At 42.2% G+C, this 14,958-nt stretch overlaps 1 protein-coding gene across 1 annotated transcript in view; it reads right to left on the minus strand.

The window, feature by feature from the left end:
* hs3st1l2 (heparan sulfate (glucosamine) 3-O-sulfotransferase 1-like 2) overlaps positions 1 to 13,077 on the minus strand; it is a 30,382-nt gene extending 17,305 nt beyond the window's left edge. The window contains exon 1 of the mRNA XM_034091186.2: positions 12,834 to 13,077. The gene's annotated coding sequence lies outside the window, so the exon portion shown is untranslated. The remainder of the gene's footprint in view (positions 1 to 12,833) is intronic.
* Positions 13,078 to 14,958: the final 1,881 nt, after the last annotated feature.

Below are 14,958 nucleotides of genomic sequence, written 5' to 3' on the forward strand. Positions count from 1 at the left end.
CCCGCCAACACTCGGCCAACACTCCTAGGGAGGTCTGTATTCAAAATAGATGAAGCCATCTGAGAAAAATGGGAATCAGTCGTGCTCCTCATTGGGACGACTGCTGCCGTTCTTCTTGTGCTCGTCATTTATTTCACCGAAGACAAGGCGGACAATGAACGCTCGAGGAGTTATATTTGAAGATGTATGATACTAGTCCAGTTTCCTCTTTTTTCCCCCAAGATGTTACAAATATCAGTTTAAGCCCAATACAACGTTCTGCCTGCTGCCAGGTATTTCAAAGTTCATAGGGTAGATAAAAGAAACATAAGATGTGGATGAGAGAGAGAAAACAACTCCCCCATTTCTGTTGAGGTCAAGCAGTTTGGCCTCTTGTAGGCACTCTGTCTATCTGTGTCAGGAGTTGGAGGCACCCTGCACCAGGTACTGGCTCAGGATGTGCTTGGTTATCAGCACGAGGAGGAGATCTGATCTTTTTATAAAGGGATTAAGAGTGAAGAAGAAGACATAAAGAGGACTAATAAAGATACTGACAAGAGCCTCTTCCTCTATAGCTACGAAAAGTGTTTGTAGTATTATTTATATCAAGATTATTTCCATGGTGAACATTGAGGCATTCAGCCCACAATGTATTAACATGTTAAATGGTGGTGCAATAGTGTCAATAGCAGCTCATATAACACACATCAACACATGTCATTTCTCTTCATCTACAGTTTCCTTTTAAAGATATATTGTTTTACAAAAACGATTTGTATAACAAAGCATTATTGTGCATCTACTAGCTGTCAAGTGAACCAAATATAAGCACTGTAAACATAGTGTTTATCTGATAAGGAATAAAGACAAGGATTAGCTAGCCTCCGAGTTTATGTGCAAAATGGCGGATTAGCATTATAAAAACAAACCACATTGATCTAGTTACTTTACAAATACAGATGATTCACACAAAGGACCTCCATCGTGGCTGGCAGACAGATTATACAGTAGGGGACGTCTGGTGCCTGCTAAAAGCCTCTCCAAACGTTGTGTCAATTTGATAATGTCTTTATGTGTTGCCTTCTCTCTATCTCTCTCGCTCTGACCTTTGCTGAGGTCTGTCTGTCTTTTACCCATCAGCGCCCTACTGGTTTTCAAATTAGACCCTTTAGAAGAAAAAAAAAAATCACTCTGGGCAGCAAAGCAGCCCACACCCACCGCCCTTTCACCCCCTCATCATCGTATTCACTCATACATGCATAACAGCCAGATACCCCCTTCCCCCTCTTCCTCCCTCCTCCCTCGCATCTTCAGCCACGCTCGCTCCAAGATCTGGGTCAACCGTATCAAACACCAAAATGCCTACCCCTCTCTAGTGTGTGTATTGTGTGTGTGTGTGTGGGGGGGGGTGTGCTGGAGGAAAAGTGGGGCTTCTAAAGTACTGTTGTTGTTTTATGATGAAGTGCTCGGGGGGGTGTGTGATTAGGAAATCCAGTTTTATCAAGGGAATCTTTGTGTGTCAGTGTGTGTGTACATGCATACAAAATGTGTGTGTGTAAGAGACACATAGCAAATCTACGCACGCTGAGAGTGTGTGTGTGTGTGTGTGTGTGTGTGTGTGTGTGTGTGTGTGTGTGTGTGTGTGTGTGTGTGTGTGTGTGTGTGTGTGTGTGTGTTTGCAATGATTATTAGACGAGAGTCTGGGCATACAATCTACTGTGTGTGGGTGTGTGTGCTTTTATTTGACCCACCTGGCACAGGGCCCAGCACATGCCATTTCGTTTTAAGGTGGTGGGAGAGAGTGAAGCAGTCTGGTAATGCTTGGTCATCTCCTGAGTCAGGTACATCATGGAGCCATCTTTCTCCTTCTGTTTTACCTTTTGTAATTCATGTCTTCCTTAGTCTCTTTTTTGTGTGCCTTTCTTCTTCTTGTAAAAGTAGTGTACCCACTGTTTGAAGTTGAAATTCAGTTATTATAAATAATTAATAAGGTTCAGGTTCAGGTTATTTATTTGTACCCGTAGGTAGATTCTGATAATAACACAACTAACAACCTGGCTTCAGTCTTTAAGAAAGACAAACACTGCACAACTTTACACCGAAGTTTCAAACTCTTGTGTACTTTGGCATTCAAAGGCATATGGGAGTAATTTCTCAGTATGCAGGTTGTGCATTTCATAGAATTTCAAAATCAAGAATACCTGGATTTATTTTTGAGTGTATTAGAGAATATTGACTACTATGTGGCGATCTAAAATTAATGGTTTGCTGTAGTGTCACAAATCATATTTTTACAGAATCACCTTAACAATATATTTACCAATATATTTTAACAAAGCAATCAATCCAGGAACGTATATCCCTTCTGTGCTTCGTACAGCCCTTTATGAGAGAAGATATTTACAGAAACTAAGATCTAATTTCTTGATCCATGGTCCCACCAACCAAAGTAAAAAAGAAAAGTGTTAAGTAGTAGTGGTTTTGAGAGGTTTTGGTAATAAACAAAGAAAATTAACAAATACAAAACAAAAATGTGTGTAAAATGCGGTGGAGGTGATATCTGCGAAGATAACACATCACTTTACTGCAGCTTCACAAAGCTCACACTGTGCTTGGTTCACACCCCTGTGCCCATCTCTCTGCCAGAACACACACACACACACACACACACACACACACACACACACACACACACACACACACACACACACACACACACACACACACCACACACACACACAACACACACACACCACACACACACACACACACACACACACACACACACACACACACACACACACACACACACACACACACACACACACACACACACACACACACACACCGACATAACATGTGGTGTCTCTCACAGTCAAATTGGCCCTGACAGCTTGGCCTGACAGTGAGGAGAGACTGACCTGTCAGAGTGGATTTAACCCGACTGTCACTGAGTGATGGGACACTGAGGGGGGCAGGACTCTGTGTGTGTGTGTGTGGCCTAGCATTACTATACTTGTGGGGACCTAAATCTGTTTACACAGTCAGGTGTGGGGACTCGCCTCCCTTATGGGGACAAATTGGAGGTCCCCATAAGGGGAATCATTAATTTTAGGGTGAAGACTTGGTTAGGTTTAGGATTAGGGTTAGGGTTAGGGTAAGGTTAAGGGTAAGGGTCAGGCATGTGTTGGTTAGGGTTAAGGTTAGGATAAGTCTCCAGGAAATGCATGTAAGTCAATGTAATGTCCCCTGAAGTGATGTATACAGTGTGTGTGTGTGTGTGTGTGTGTGTGTGTGTGTGTGTGTGTGTGTGTGTGTGTGTGTGTGTGTGTGTGTGTGTGTGTGTGTGTGTGTGTGTGTGTGTGTGTGTGTGTGTGTGTGTGTGTGTGTGTGTGTGTGTGTGTGTGTGTGTGTGTGTGTGTGTGTGTGTGTGTGTGTGTGTGTATGTGCGTGTGTGTGTGTGTGGGGTAATTTGCAGGGATGGGAGGATTAGTGTGCGTCCCTCTTGGCACATCTGCGAGGTCAGCAGCTCCGGGGCTGTTGTTTTCTTTTTTGGGTTAATTCAGCGTTGTTTGCTGTACATTATAAGTGTCATAGTCATACTTGTGTACACATGGGTGTCTGGAACGAGGGCAACAGATGGGGCGGGCAAGTTGTGTCTGGTCAATATCATCACGGGCCAGCGAGCCCAAATATGATCTGAGCCCTGAACCGCATTTTTCTGGATTATACGCTGTACGTGCAGAAGGAACTCAAAACAAAACAGAGAGTGAAATAAGGCAAAAAAGCAGATGGTGTTTTTGTAACATGAGGAGGATTTGAGGGATGGAGGAAGAACAGTGGAAGGAAAGAGACAGAGAAAAATAAATGATGTACTAGCGTCATCAGGTGTGTTTGGGCTCCTGCTGCTAGCTTACCATGGCAACTATTGTTATGATCCCTCTCACCTGGACAGTACACCCCAGGGACCGAAGAGTGTTAAAGCCAGGAGGTTGTAAGGGATGGAAAAAGAGAGAGTAAGAGTGAGAGAATCAGGGTGGTGGTGGTTACAGATGATGCCACAGTTGGTGTGGTGTTCAGGCCAAACGGAGCCCTGCGGCGATAGTAATAAACCAAACCGGCTGCCGGTGGCTTTGATGGCCAAAATGGACGATTAGTCTGATTGGTGTCCCAACTGTTCAGCCTTAAAGTCAACACAGGCGACAGAGAGAAACAGATACCCCGGCTAGCAGCTATATTTAGGTTTTTAAAAGCTGCACTGTCGATATCTTTCTTTTCAAACACTCCAGTCTTACTGGTTTCATTCACACATTTGACATTATGTAAAGTAATAAGGGATTATGTCCCAAATAAGCCATAGTAACTGTAGCTCTAGTGAAAAAATACATTGTGCAAACACAGGAAGTGATAGACTGAAGTGATATGACAATGATTTAAAAGTTGACATTTTGCTGTACTTCAGCAGAAGTAACCGCTGTGTGAGGCAAATGGAAATGAGTAGACAAACATGTCAGAGGACTGATGGTGTCTTTCAGCGCTTTGCCTTCAATGTTAGAATCTGCTGCTCAGGCAGGTGAGGTTAACCCAGCAGCATCCCGCTGTCAGACAGCTGCATGTTTGTGCGTTCATGTCAAATTTCCAATCATGAGTTTAAAAAAATGAATATAGAGCAATGAGTGAGTCCTGAATCATCAGAGGGGTCATTTCTTACAAAGTTGTATTGGGATGGTTAAGAGAATGTGCAGCTTAGTGGCAAGATGTCAATACACAGAGATCCTTAACGTTGAAATCACAGTAAATGATTACCAAATGTGTTCCCTCTAATGTATGAGGTGTGTGTGTGTGTGTGTGTGTGTGTGTGTGTGTGTGTGTGTGTGTGTGTGTGTGTGTGTGTGTGTGTGTGTGTGTGTGTGTGTGTGTGTGTGTGTGTGTGTATGTGTGTGGATGTGTATGTGTACGTGCACACACACACACACACACACACACACACACACACACACACACACACACACACGCACGCACGCACGCACGCACGCACACACACACACACACACACAGCAAATGCCATGAGGTGCCTAGCATGGGGTGGTCTTGATTGACCAAGCACTTTATGACACTTGAATGGCTTTATTTCCTTCCTACTTAACCCCCACACCCCACCTCATTCCTCCCTGTCACACCACAACACTCACACACACAGTCCCCAGGACAGTCGTTTCTGCAAATGAAAAGAATGAGAGACATCACTAACCACACACACACACACACACACACACACACACACACACACACACACACACACACACACACACACACACACACACACACACACACACACACACACACACACACACACACACACACACACACACACACACACACACACACACACACACACACACACACACACACACACACGTGATGTTACCCCCCTCTTACTGTCTGGTATCCATCAAGGTCACCCCGCAAATCTAAAGCTCTGCTCCTCCCTCTGGAGTTTTTGTTTGCCCTCCATGACCTCCCTGTGAAATGTTTCCGGCCAGCAGCGTGTCTAATGACTGTGTTACTGTACAGAGGAGGTCGATATGGGAGATTGGGTTGATTGATCTTAATTGACCGGACAGCGGGGGGGGGGCGGTGCAGCCTATCAATACGATGGGACTGGTTTTACTTTTAGGAGAGTTTTGGGCTGCTGTTCAAAAAGAGATGTTTTGCTTCAGCCGTAATGCAGATCTTAGGCAGCATGGAATTTGCAAATTGTTGCTCCTCTTACTACTATTCTCTACAAAAAAAGTACACATTTCCAGTACTTTCATATATATTATCAACTACACTATTATCTCTCGGTCAAGTCTCTCTATATTCTCTCAGTATTTCACTCGGGTTAAGTGATGATGTGCATTGAGAGTTGGATGATCATCTCTCAGCCTGAACCCTTTGGCTGGAGCCCAGTGTGTTGACATAAATCTAATCCTGCTGTTGTGCCCTTGAGCCAAACAGTGAAACCCAGCCAGCCACAGGACCGCTGCTCTGTCGCTGACCTCTGAGCTCCGTGTGCAGGAGAGTACGCGACAGGAAAATCCTAAATCCCAAAATAAAATAAAAAACGAAATACTATAGGCAAACAATCCAGAGCCAAATTAACTTCTCTATATGTCATTGTGGTCGAAATGCTTTTGAGTTGCTGGCCTTCGTGATTTCTGTGTGCTTAACCTAAAATATGTCTGCTTAACAATGATAACTGGGCTTGAGAATTTATATTTGACCTAACCGTGCAACATTAGCACAGCCTTCAACATCTACAGCAGTAACATGAATGCATCATTTTGGAATAAGCAGCTTAAGATACGACGTTGTGAATAACTCTTCTAAAATGTGGGTTAAAGACAAGATGTAAGATTCCCTCACCCTCTGGGGTTATGAAGTAACAGTTTGGTGTTGCTGTCCACGCCTGCAGGTCTTGGCCAGAACACAGGGTGGGACCATAATAACACACTTCCTCCATCTGCCACCCACTAGGAGTCTGTGTCACCTCATAGAGGCTGAGGTCTGACGGCCCCAACAGTGTACATGTGTGTGTGTGTGTGTGTGTGTGTGTGTGTGTGTGTGTGTGTGTGTGTGTGTGTGTGTGTGTGTGTGTGTGTGTGTATGTGTGTGTGTGTGTGTGTGTGTGTGTGTGTGTGTGTGTGTGTGTGTGTGTATGTGTGTGTGTGTGTGTGTGTGTGTGTGTGTGTGTGTGTGTGTGTGTGTGTGTGTGTGTGTGTGTGTGTGTGTGTGTGTGTGTGTGTGTGTGTGTGTGTGTGTGTGTGTGTGTGTGTGTGCGTGTGTGTGTTTGTGTGTGTATATGCATTTCCCTGCTAAGCTGGAGTCACTTCACCCTTCACCAATTAATCTTCACCCTGACACTGGCTGGTTTGATTACAAACACTGTTGAATGACCTTCCTCTAGCAGCACTGCATCATCACCCCGGCATCTAACTCTTGACTGCCGGCCGAAAGGCAACCTTTTAACACGAGTAAAGACAAAATGTGCATTCTGATAAGACAAACCATGATGTTGCTTTATTATCTGTCTTCATTCCATCTTTCGGTGCCGTTACTTGTGGATTTGATTCCTTTTTAGCGACCGATTCACAAAACTCTGATGTCAAAGTGCCTCTCAAATACCTGAATGGATCAACAAGAGTACGTGTCTTTAAAGCTAAATATAAACTTGAGTAAAAGAGCATATTGTTTATTGATAGGTTACACATTTTCAAGAGGATGCTCATTTACAAACAAGCATTTAACATGTACACAAACATTTACAACTCATTTTGAAATTAAACTAGCACCAACTTGCAAAGGTTGTTAGGTGAAATATTTCAGCTTGTACGATAAACGAAATTGATATTTGTGCATTCTGAATGATATAAAATAGATCCGAAGTTACGTCATATTTATCTGTCAGTAATACGAAAGTGAACAAGTTCCTGCAGATGATGTGGCTCTCCCTTTTAGGCCTGCAGTGATTTCCGTGAGCGTAGATGTTAAATGATATTTCACTTGGATCGAAACTGTTAGGTAACGGATAAGGCCAGATCATTCAGCACGCTATGATGAAACTGAGAGGAGTCAATCGTAAAAATGTCACTTAAAGCGTTTGATTGTCGGAAGTCTGAAGATGACTGTCATGTAAGTGCATTGCTTGCGCTTGTGTGTCTAAAAGTTTGTGTGTGAGACGTTAATGGAGTCCATGGCTGCCCTGTTAGACCTGACGACCGTTCAGCAGAGCGCACTGAGAATACTGCTGCCTCTTTTAATGCCGGCATGAAGATATTTGGAGATGTCTTCAAGATATTATCAGTCAGACACGAACTGCTCTCTCACACCAACACACACACAATCACTCATGGGCATGTCATGCTTGTTCACACTACAGCACAGTGAGGTGCTAGTTCGCCAAATGTAGTCATTTTGAGAGCATGTCAAAGTCACTGATGGACTGTGTGTGTGTGTGTGTGTGTGTGTGTGTGTGTGTGTGTGTGTGTGTGTGTGTGTGTGTGTGTGTGTGTGTGTGTGTGTGTGTGTGTGTGTGTGTGTGTGTGTGTGTGTGTGTGTGTGTGTGTGTGTGTGTGTGTGTGTGTGTAACCCAGTTGCTTCAGTGCGCTTCAGAGGACGTATGCACTCTGCTCAAAAATAAGGGCCATGCATTATTCAGGACTGCTCCTCCAGCTAATGTGCCTTAATGTGCCCAAACAGCCATAATGTACTCTTCTACCAAGGTGGCAGAGACCCCCACACACACACACACACACACACACACACACACACACACACACACACACACACACACACACACACACACACACACACACACACACACACACACACACACACACACACACACACACACACACACACACACACACACACACACACACACACACACACACACACACACACACACATCAAACCCCTAGATTTGATGCAATGTCTTTGTCAGTGTCGCTCTCAGCCTCTTATCTCCCTCTCAAATCGTCCAATGTCCCTAATTTTCGCCCAAAAAAATATCCATTTTGCTTTTGATCCAAATTGCTCTGGCTCACGCTTTCTCGCCATGTTTCCATTGAACTAAAGTACATTTTGGAATTAATAATGGATTAGATAACTATTTGTAAAACATGTGTTGCTTGTAGTGACCCCACTTATTGCCTGATTCAGCAGATATAGAGAGTTTCATAGCAACTTTAGCTCATAGTTTTAGTATTCCTGTCCCCAACGTTACTCTTTTGGGTCGCTCTTACCTCTCTCGAAGTGTTGTTTAAAGCAAAAACACACCAAAGTAGTAAAGTGAAACATTTGAAAGAAAAAGAGCCAGATATTTCCCTCAGGAGTGGGTGGAGACCAAAAACAGCTAAAAAAGAGCAATGCAATTTGGATTACATTTCTTAGAGTGGCCAGAAACTAGGCTCCAAATTCGTAGTATATTCAAAATATATTTAATTTAGTAAACAAGGCACTGATATCTAACAACATAATGTAAACTAAAAATAAAAAATATATGTCTATGTTGCGTTCACACCTTGTTTCCAACTAAACTTTTTTTTTTTAAATCTAGAAGATTTTAAAGGATAAATAATGTACCGCAGAATTTCTCTTTTTTCAAGTAAGATGATTTTGTTTGTTTTTTGGTGAGAGCTTTTCTATTGCATCGTAGGTTTCTGTGGGTCTGACCTTGAATGTTGTCTAGTCACTGTTCATGCCAACTTTACGGTCCTTCTTCTATTTATTGGAAAAGCCACAAAACTAACTGTAAAACAGATGATCGTTCTAAGGACGCCATGTACTTCTTTCTAACAGTATCACAGATTGAACATTATTGACAAGTACAGAATGTAGGCTAATGGTTAACTACCGTGAGCTCATTCTTTATGAGACTCGCTGCATCTTGTTGTATCATTAACCTCTCACATAACACAGATTGCTCACAGTTTGTTTTGACACACACGCGCACGCACACGCGCCCGCACGCGCGCACACACACACACACACACACACACACACACACACACACACACACACACACACACACACACACACACACACACACACAGAGAGAGAGAGCAGACAATAGGCTTGTTTGAGATGAGCGAGACCGACGCAGACCTGCGCAATTGCGATCGCCGTCTTGCTAGTGCGTTGTATGATGGTTAGTCATTTGCTCTGGAGGCTCGAGACGTTGAAATCTCGCGGGACAAAGACGCCGGCAGCCTTGAGAGCGAGGCGGCGCAGTTTCTCTCCACGAGCTGCAGAAGCGAAATGCTTAATGGGAAACGAGTCGCATCCGCATGGTATGTCGAGCTGAGCGCTGAAATTAATATCTATAAATGTTATACTTGCACTGCTTACCATTTTCATACTTTATATATCTTAGCATATTCATACACACCGTTAATACTGTTCATAGGCTACTGTGTATATCTAGTGCAGGGGTGCCCAACCCCTGCACTAGATCTCGAACATCTCGAAAGCGAGATGTGTCTAAAAATAGAACAACAATATTCTGTTTCATCGTTAATGTCCTATAACATAATCTTCCTGTGCTAGAATAATGCACTTGAACGCATCAAAGCTTTGTGATTGGCCGGCGTGACCCCATGTGTCGGGGCGTGGCTGGTGGGCAGTGGGCACTATTTCGCTGACGTTGTCCGTGACAACAGGAGTGACAGTCTGCACACACACAAGACCGCAATTATGGCAGAAGCAAAAAAGCCCAAAATATATAATTTCACTCCGAGTGGGAGGATGATTATTTTTGTATCTATTCCAATTCAAAGTCCATCTGCCTCATCTGCAATGCGAGCGTGGCTTTATCGAAGAAGGGTAATTTAGGAGCGACATTTCAAAGCAGTGCACAAACGCTACGAGACGGAATTCCCTCCTAAAATTCTGTCCTACGCTCCCAAAAGGGGAGGGGCCTGAGAGGACAGCTACATGCACAGCAGTCCATTTTCACCAGGCCCAACAACAAGAGCAAGGCTGCTACCATAGCATCTTATCGTGTCAGTCACGTTCTTGCGAAACACATGACGTCTTTCAAAGACGGCAAAGTTGTGAAAGAAGCATTCCTGGAGGCTGCCGACCCGCTTTTGGGGGACAGTAAAAATAACAGTAGCATTTCAACAGGTTTTTAATATAATAAAAACTCAAGTTAGATACCGTTATTAATCAGCTGTAAGTTTTAGTTTGTTTGAACTTATTCATTATAATTATTGTACAAAATGGTATAAGAATGCAAACTTAAATTGATTATAGTCTATTATCAATTCAGGTTAAGAAACTAGTGTTGCTTGCATCCTATTTTAAAGGCATTTCTTTTTATAATCTACTAAAATGCTACAAAAAAGGGCTTGATTCTATTAATGTTGTCTTTTTTATTGCACTTTGGCAGCAGATTCCTGAGTAGCTTCAGATCTGAGTTGTCTTATTATTAAGCCTAATTTATACTTTTGTAGCAACACTATTTTTATATAATGGCAAAGAAAGGGTTCCGTGTCTTTTCTTTTTTCCCTGTGTCATATGTGGCAGCACTGTTCAATGTGTCTTGAAAACATTACCCACTGTAGTGTGACGTGTGAATAAACTCCAACTCTGTATCAACAACACTGTTGTGTAACTTCAGTTAAATACTTGTATGTGTGTAGATTAGAAAGAGGTGAGATAAAGGATCTGCAGTATTTTATGAAGTATTAATCGTACAAAGGTCAGTTTTATACAAGTAGAAGTGTGTATTTACCTGGCAGTAGGCTGTCAGTAATGGCTATGCCTCTCTATTTGGACTGGTAAATCTCGGCAGACTGGCAACTTTAAAAGTAGCTCTCAGTTCAAAAAAGGTTGGGCACCCCTGATCTAGTGTATTCATACCCCTCACTGTTTATTCATCATTCATTTCATTCTATATTTTATTCTATAGATTGTGAACATTACTTTTCACTTTACTGCTTTGTGCACAAACTGCAATAAAGTTGAATCTAATCTTGAGCAGGAACAAATGTATTTACTTAGTACATATCTGACATTAACGATTATACACATTTGTGTATTCTTTATAAATGCAAACTGGTCAAGACCACTGACGGAAGTAGTTTAGAAAAGAAAAAAGTGGTTCTGCCTTTTACATGTAGGATTCAACGATTCAACCCCCCTTGTATTAATTTGTTTTAAAATGAACAGACACTTGAGTCATTCATTTGTAGTGATATAATAATTGTGGGATTTCTATTGCATCCACTTAACCTGCAACGAAGAATGCCAACGCAATTTCCGCCATTGCAAACCCACGCAGCACACATTTAAATGTAAGTATGTAGTGGCGTAGAACATGTGTTGGTAAATATGTTACTTTGTTACATTTGCTATCACCAAAAATGTGTTCCGTGAAAGTAAAGCAAGTTCATAATTAGATAGACATCGTGAGGTATTTATTTTCGGTACAGTTTATGTTGAAACCGTTAGAGAGAGTGGCACACTTGTTAGCCTGTTCCATTCTTCTTCGTTTTCCGAAGCCGTGGCTTGGAAGCATACTTGCTTCGTTTCTGAAGGAAGTGACTTGGAAGTATGTGACTACCAAGCCAGCATCCTCGCTAAACGCCAAAAATAACGTTGTTGGTCAATGCCCTCCCGGACGATGCATTTCCCAATTGCCACTATCAACAGGATGACATCATCTGTTTGTGCCTTTCAAAAACATAACAAATAACTGTTAATCAGTATTCTGATGTAACAACGCTATGGTTAAGGTCAGGTTAAATGTGGGTATAAACCACACCTTGGTTAAAATGTTTTTAAAAGCAGTAACAGTCACAGTCAGAAACCAATATGGAATAAAGGTGGGAAAAAAACCGTAAAGACGTTTTGTTGTACTATTTAACCAGCTAAATGAAAGTAATAATTAATTGGAGTTGGCTGGGTGACATAATACTACAAACCAATACCAAACCAAGAAAAATAAATACCTCAATTATCATCAATATACTCTCTTAAGGTCAAAAACCCAAAAAACAAATAAGAACACTGTTTCTGTCAAGGTGCAAAAAGTAATTTCTTCAGATTGCTTGCGTCACTAAAGTAAAGGAACAAGTGTGTAACAAAACTAAGAAGTGCTCTTGTGCATTAGCACCTGCACGACACTATACACTCTGAAACTGTACAGGTACCCCTTCCCTGCAGCATGAGATGAGACTTTGCACTGTGTTCTAATTGATGTTCGCGTCTCACTTTGTGTAAACATTGGCAGTGATTTACACAGTGGGGTGGCTTTTTAAATACAGATAAGCTGTGATTGAATGGATGAGATAAAATAAAAGTCTTACCTTATTGATGGTTTACAAAATGTGTCTTTATCTTTTCTTCTTCAGCTTCTATTACTTCTTCTTCTCTTCACCAGTGTCCTTCCTTCCTCTCGTCAGTTAGACTTCAGCTCCCGGGTGTTGCTGAGGAGGTGTGTGTTGAATGTCTGCGCGCGTGTGTTCGAGTGAGGTGTGGAGAGAGTGTGTGAAAGCTGGTAAGACAGTGTCTCTGCTTTGTGCTGCCGACCTCGGTGAGCGTGTTGTTGCAACTGAGTGACTGTGAGAGAGAGAGAGAGAGAGAGAGAGAGAGAGAGAGAGAGAGAGAGAGAGAGAGAGAGAGAGAGAGAGAGAGGGAGGGTGTGTGTGTGTGTGTGAGAGAGAGAGAGACAGAGACAGAGAGGGAGAGATTAGTTCACACACAAACACATCTCCGCCTCAGGGAAACACCCCACTCCCTCTCCTCCTTTTCCCCTTCTTGTCTTTTTCTTTCATATCAGGGTCCTTCATTTCCGTTCACCTTAAAGGACTCTTGGAGCAAAATACATTTCTCTGCTCCCATTGGATTCTCGCTGATCTTCCTGCCTGATTCTCAATTTTAACCTCCTCATTTGTTTTCTGTCCTCCTCATATTTTCCCCATTTGTTTTGTAGTTGCGAGTCCCCTGAATCATAAATTAGTTAAAGAGAGCTGGCACAAAGGAAACACAACAACCCACATATCTCTGACAGGCTTCTCTTTCTCTCTCTCTCACTGTGAGCTGTTGCTTTTCGTATGTTTCCATAATGGTGATCACATATTATCTTTTTGCCCTTCTTTATGTTTTTCCTGCCTTGGAATTTAAAAAGACATTTCATTGATTGGCAATAGGTGGGAGTGGATGGATTCTTTGCACTTTTCAAATAATTTCAGGGTCACACTAATTGTCCGTTCATTGTGAAAGCCTTTAGATTATGTTTTGAGAAATGAGGTGGTGTTGAGTGTTAAAGAGCCGTGGCATGAATACTTTGAATGAAGTAAACAATTAGCTTTTACTAGATTTAAAGGTCTGATTAGATATGGAAAGTACTTGTACATGTGATTTTAGCAACATGACTAATGATAGCAGTCTACCTAACGTTATGCCCCAGAGCAAGGCACAACTTTAGAAATCCCAAAGAAACTACAAACCCTGATCTGACTGCTATGGTAAAGGCAGGGTAAAACAGGGTTACCTATTGATCCAGAGTAGTAAAAAAAAAAAGATCGGTCCCATTCAAGCCCTTGGCGAATGAGTTGCTGATTAAGCATATCACCACCAGGGTTAGCTTTCTGAATGTTGCAGTTCAATGGAGTTGTGGTGTCTGGAGTCTTTGGCAAACTTCCCACACCGGAGCCGTCATGCCTGCAGGTGAACTTGTTTTACCTCCCACCCTACGCAGCTTTGCAAGTCTCCCATACATGTTTTCCCTCTTTAAAGGTTTCTCTGAACTTAACTTCACTATGGCCTGGTGGATACCAACATGTACCCTCTCTCAAGAGCGTAGCTCAAAACTCTCCCGTTACTTTCGACCTATCCAACCTAACCTTTAAAATGTTAAGGTCAAGGCCTATCCATATAAAAATAAGATTTTAGAAGAAAAATAAACCTCTGTTAAAGTGGACCTATCATGCTATATTTTAAATATATATTGTAGGGCTATACCTATACAAAACATGTCTGTGAAGTTTTTTTTTCAAAATACCGAACAGTTCACCCATTGTAGCCATGCCTCTTACTGCTCAAACCCCTCTTTTGCAGCCCTGTTAGAGAAACGCGGATCTTGGGTCCTTAGCTTGAAAAAAAACAAATTAACAGATTTGGGTACGGAGGAAAAGAGAGAGGGTTTTATTTTCTGACGCTGCGTGAGTTCCCCGACGCACCGGGGACACATATTTATGTATAAAAGACATCACAAAGTGCATTTTGCTTGATAGGTCCCCTTTAAACATGATGAGTCAACTTGCTGCAATATAATCAAGATAAACTAAATGATCTGGGATACAAGACAAGTTGTTTGGGAAAAGGATAACAAGAGACTTGAAGGACGTAAGTACAGAAAGGAAATTACTACATTAAAAAGGGCTTTTTGGAACGCATTTACTATCCGAATCAAAACCTGAACATGAGTGA

Source organism: Pseudochaenichthys georgianus, chromosome 9, assembly GCF_902827115.2.
Source record: "Pseudochaenichthys georgianus chromosome 9, fPseGeo1.2, whole genome shotgun sequence".
Lineage (NCBI taxonomy): Eukaryota > Metazoa > Chordata > Actinopteri > Perciformes > Channichthyidae > Pseudochaenichthys > Pseudochaenichthys georgianus.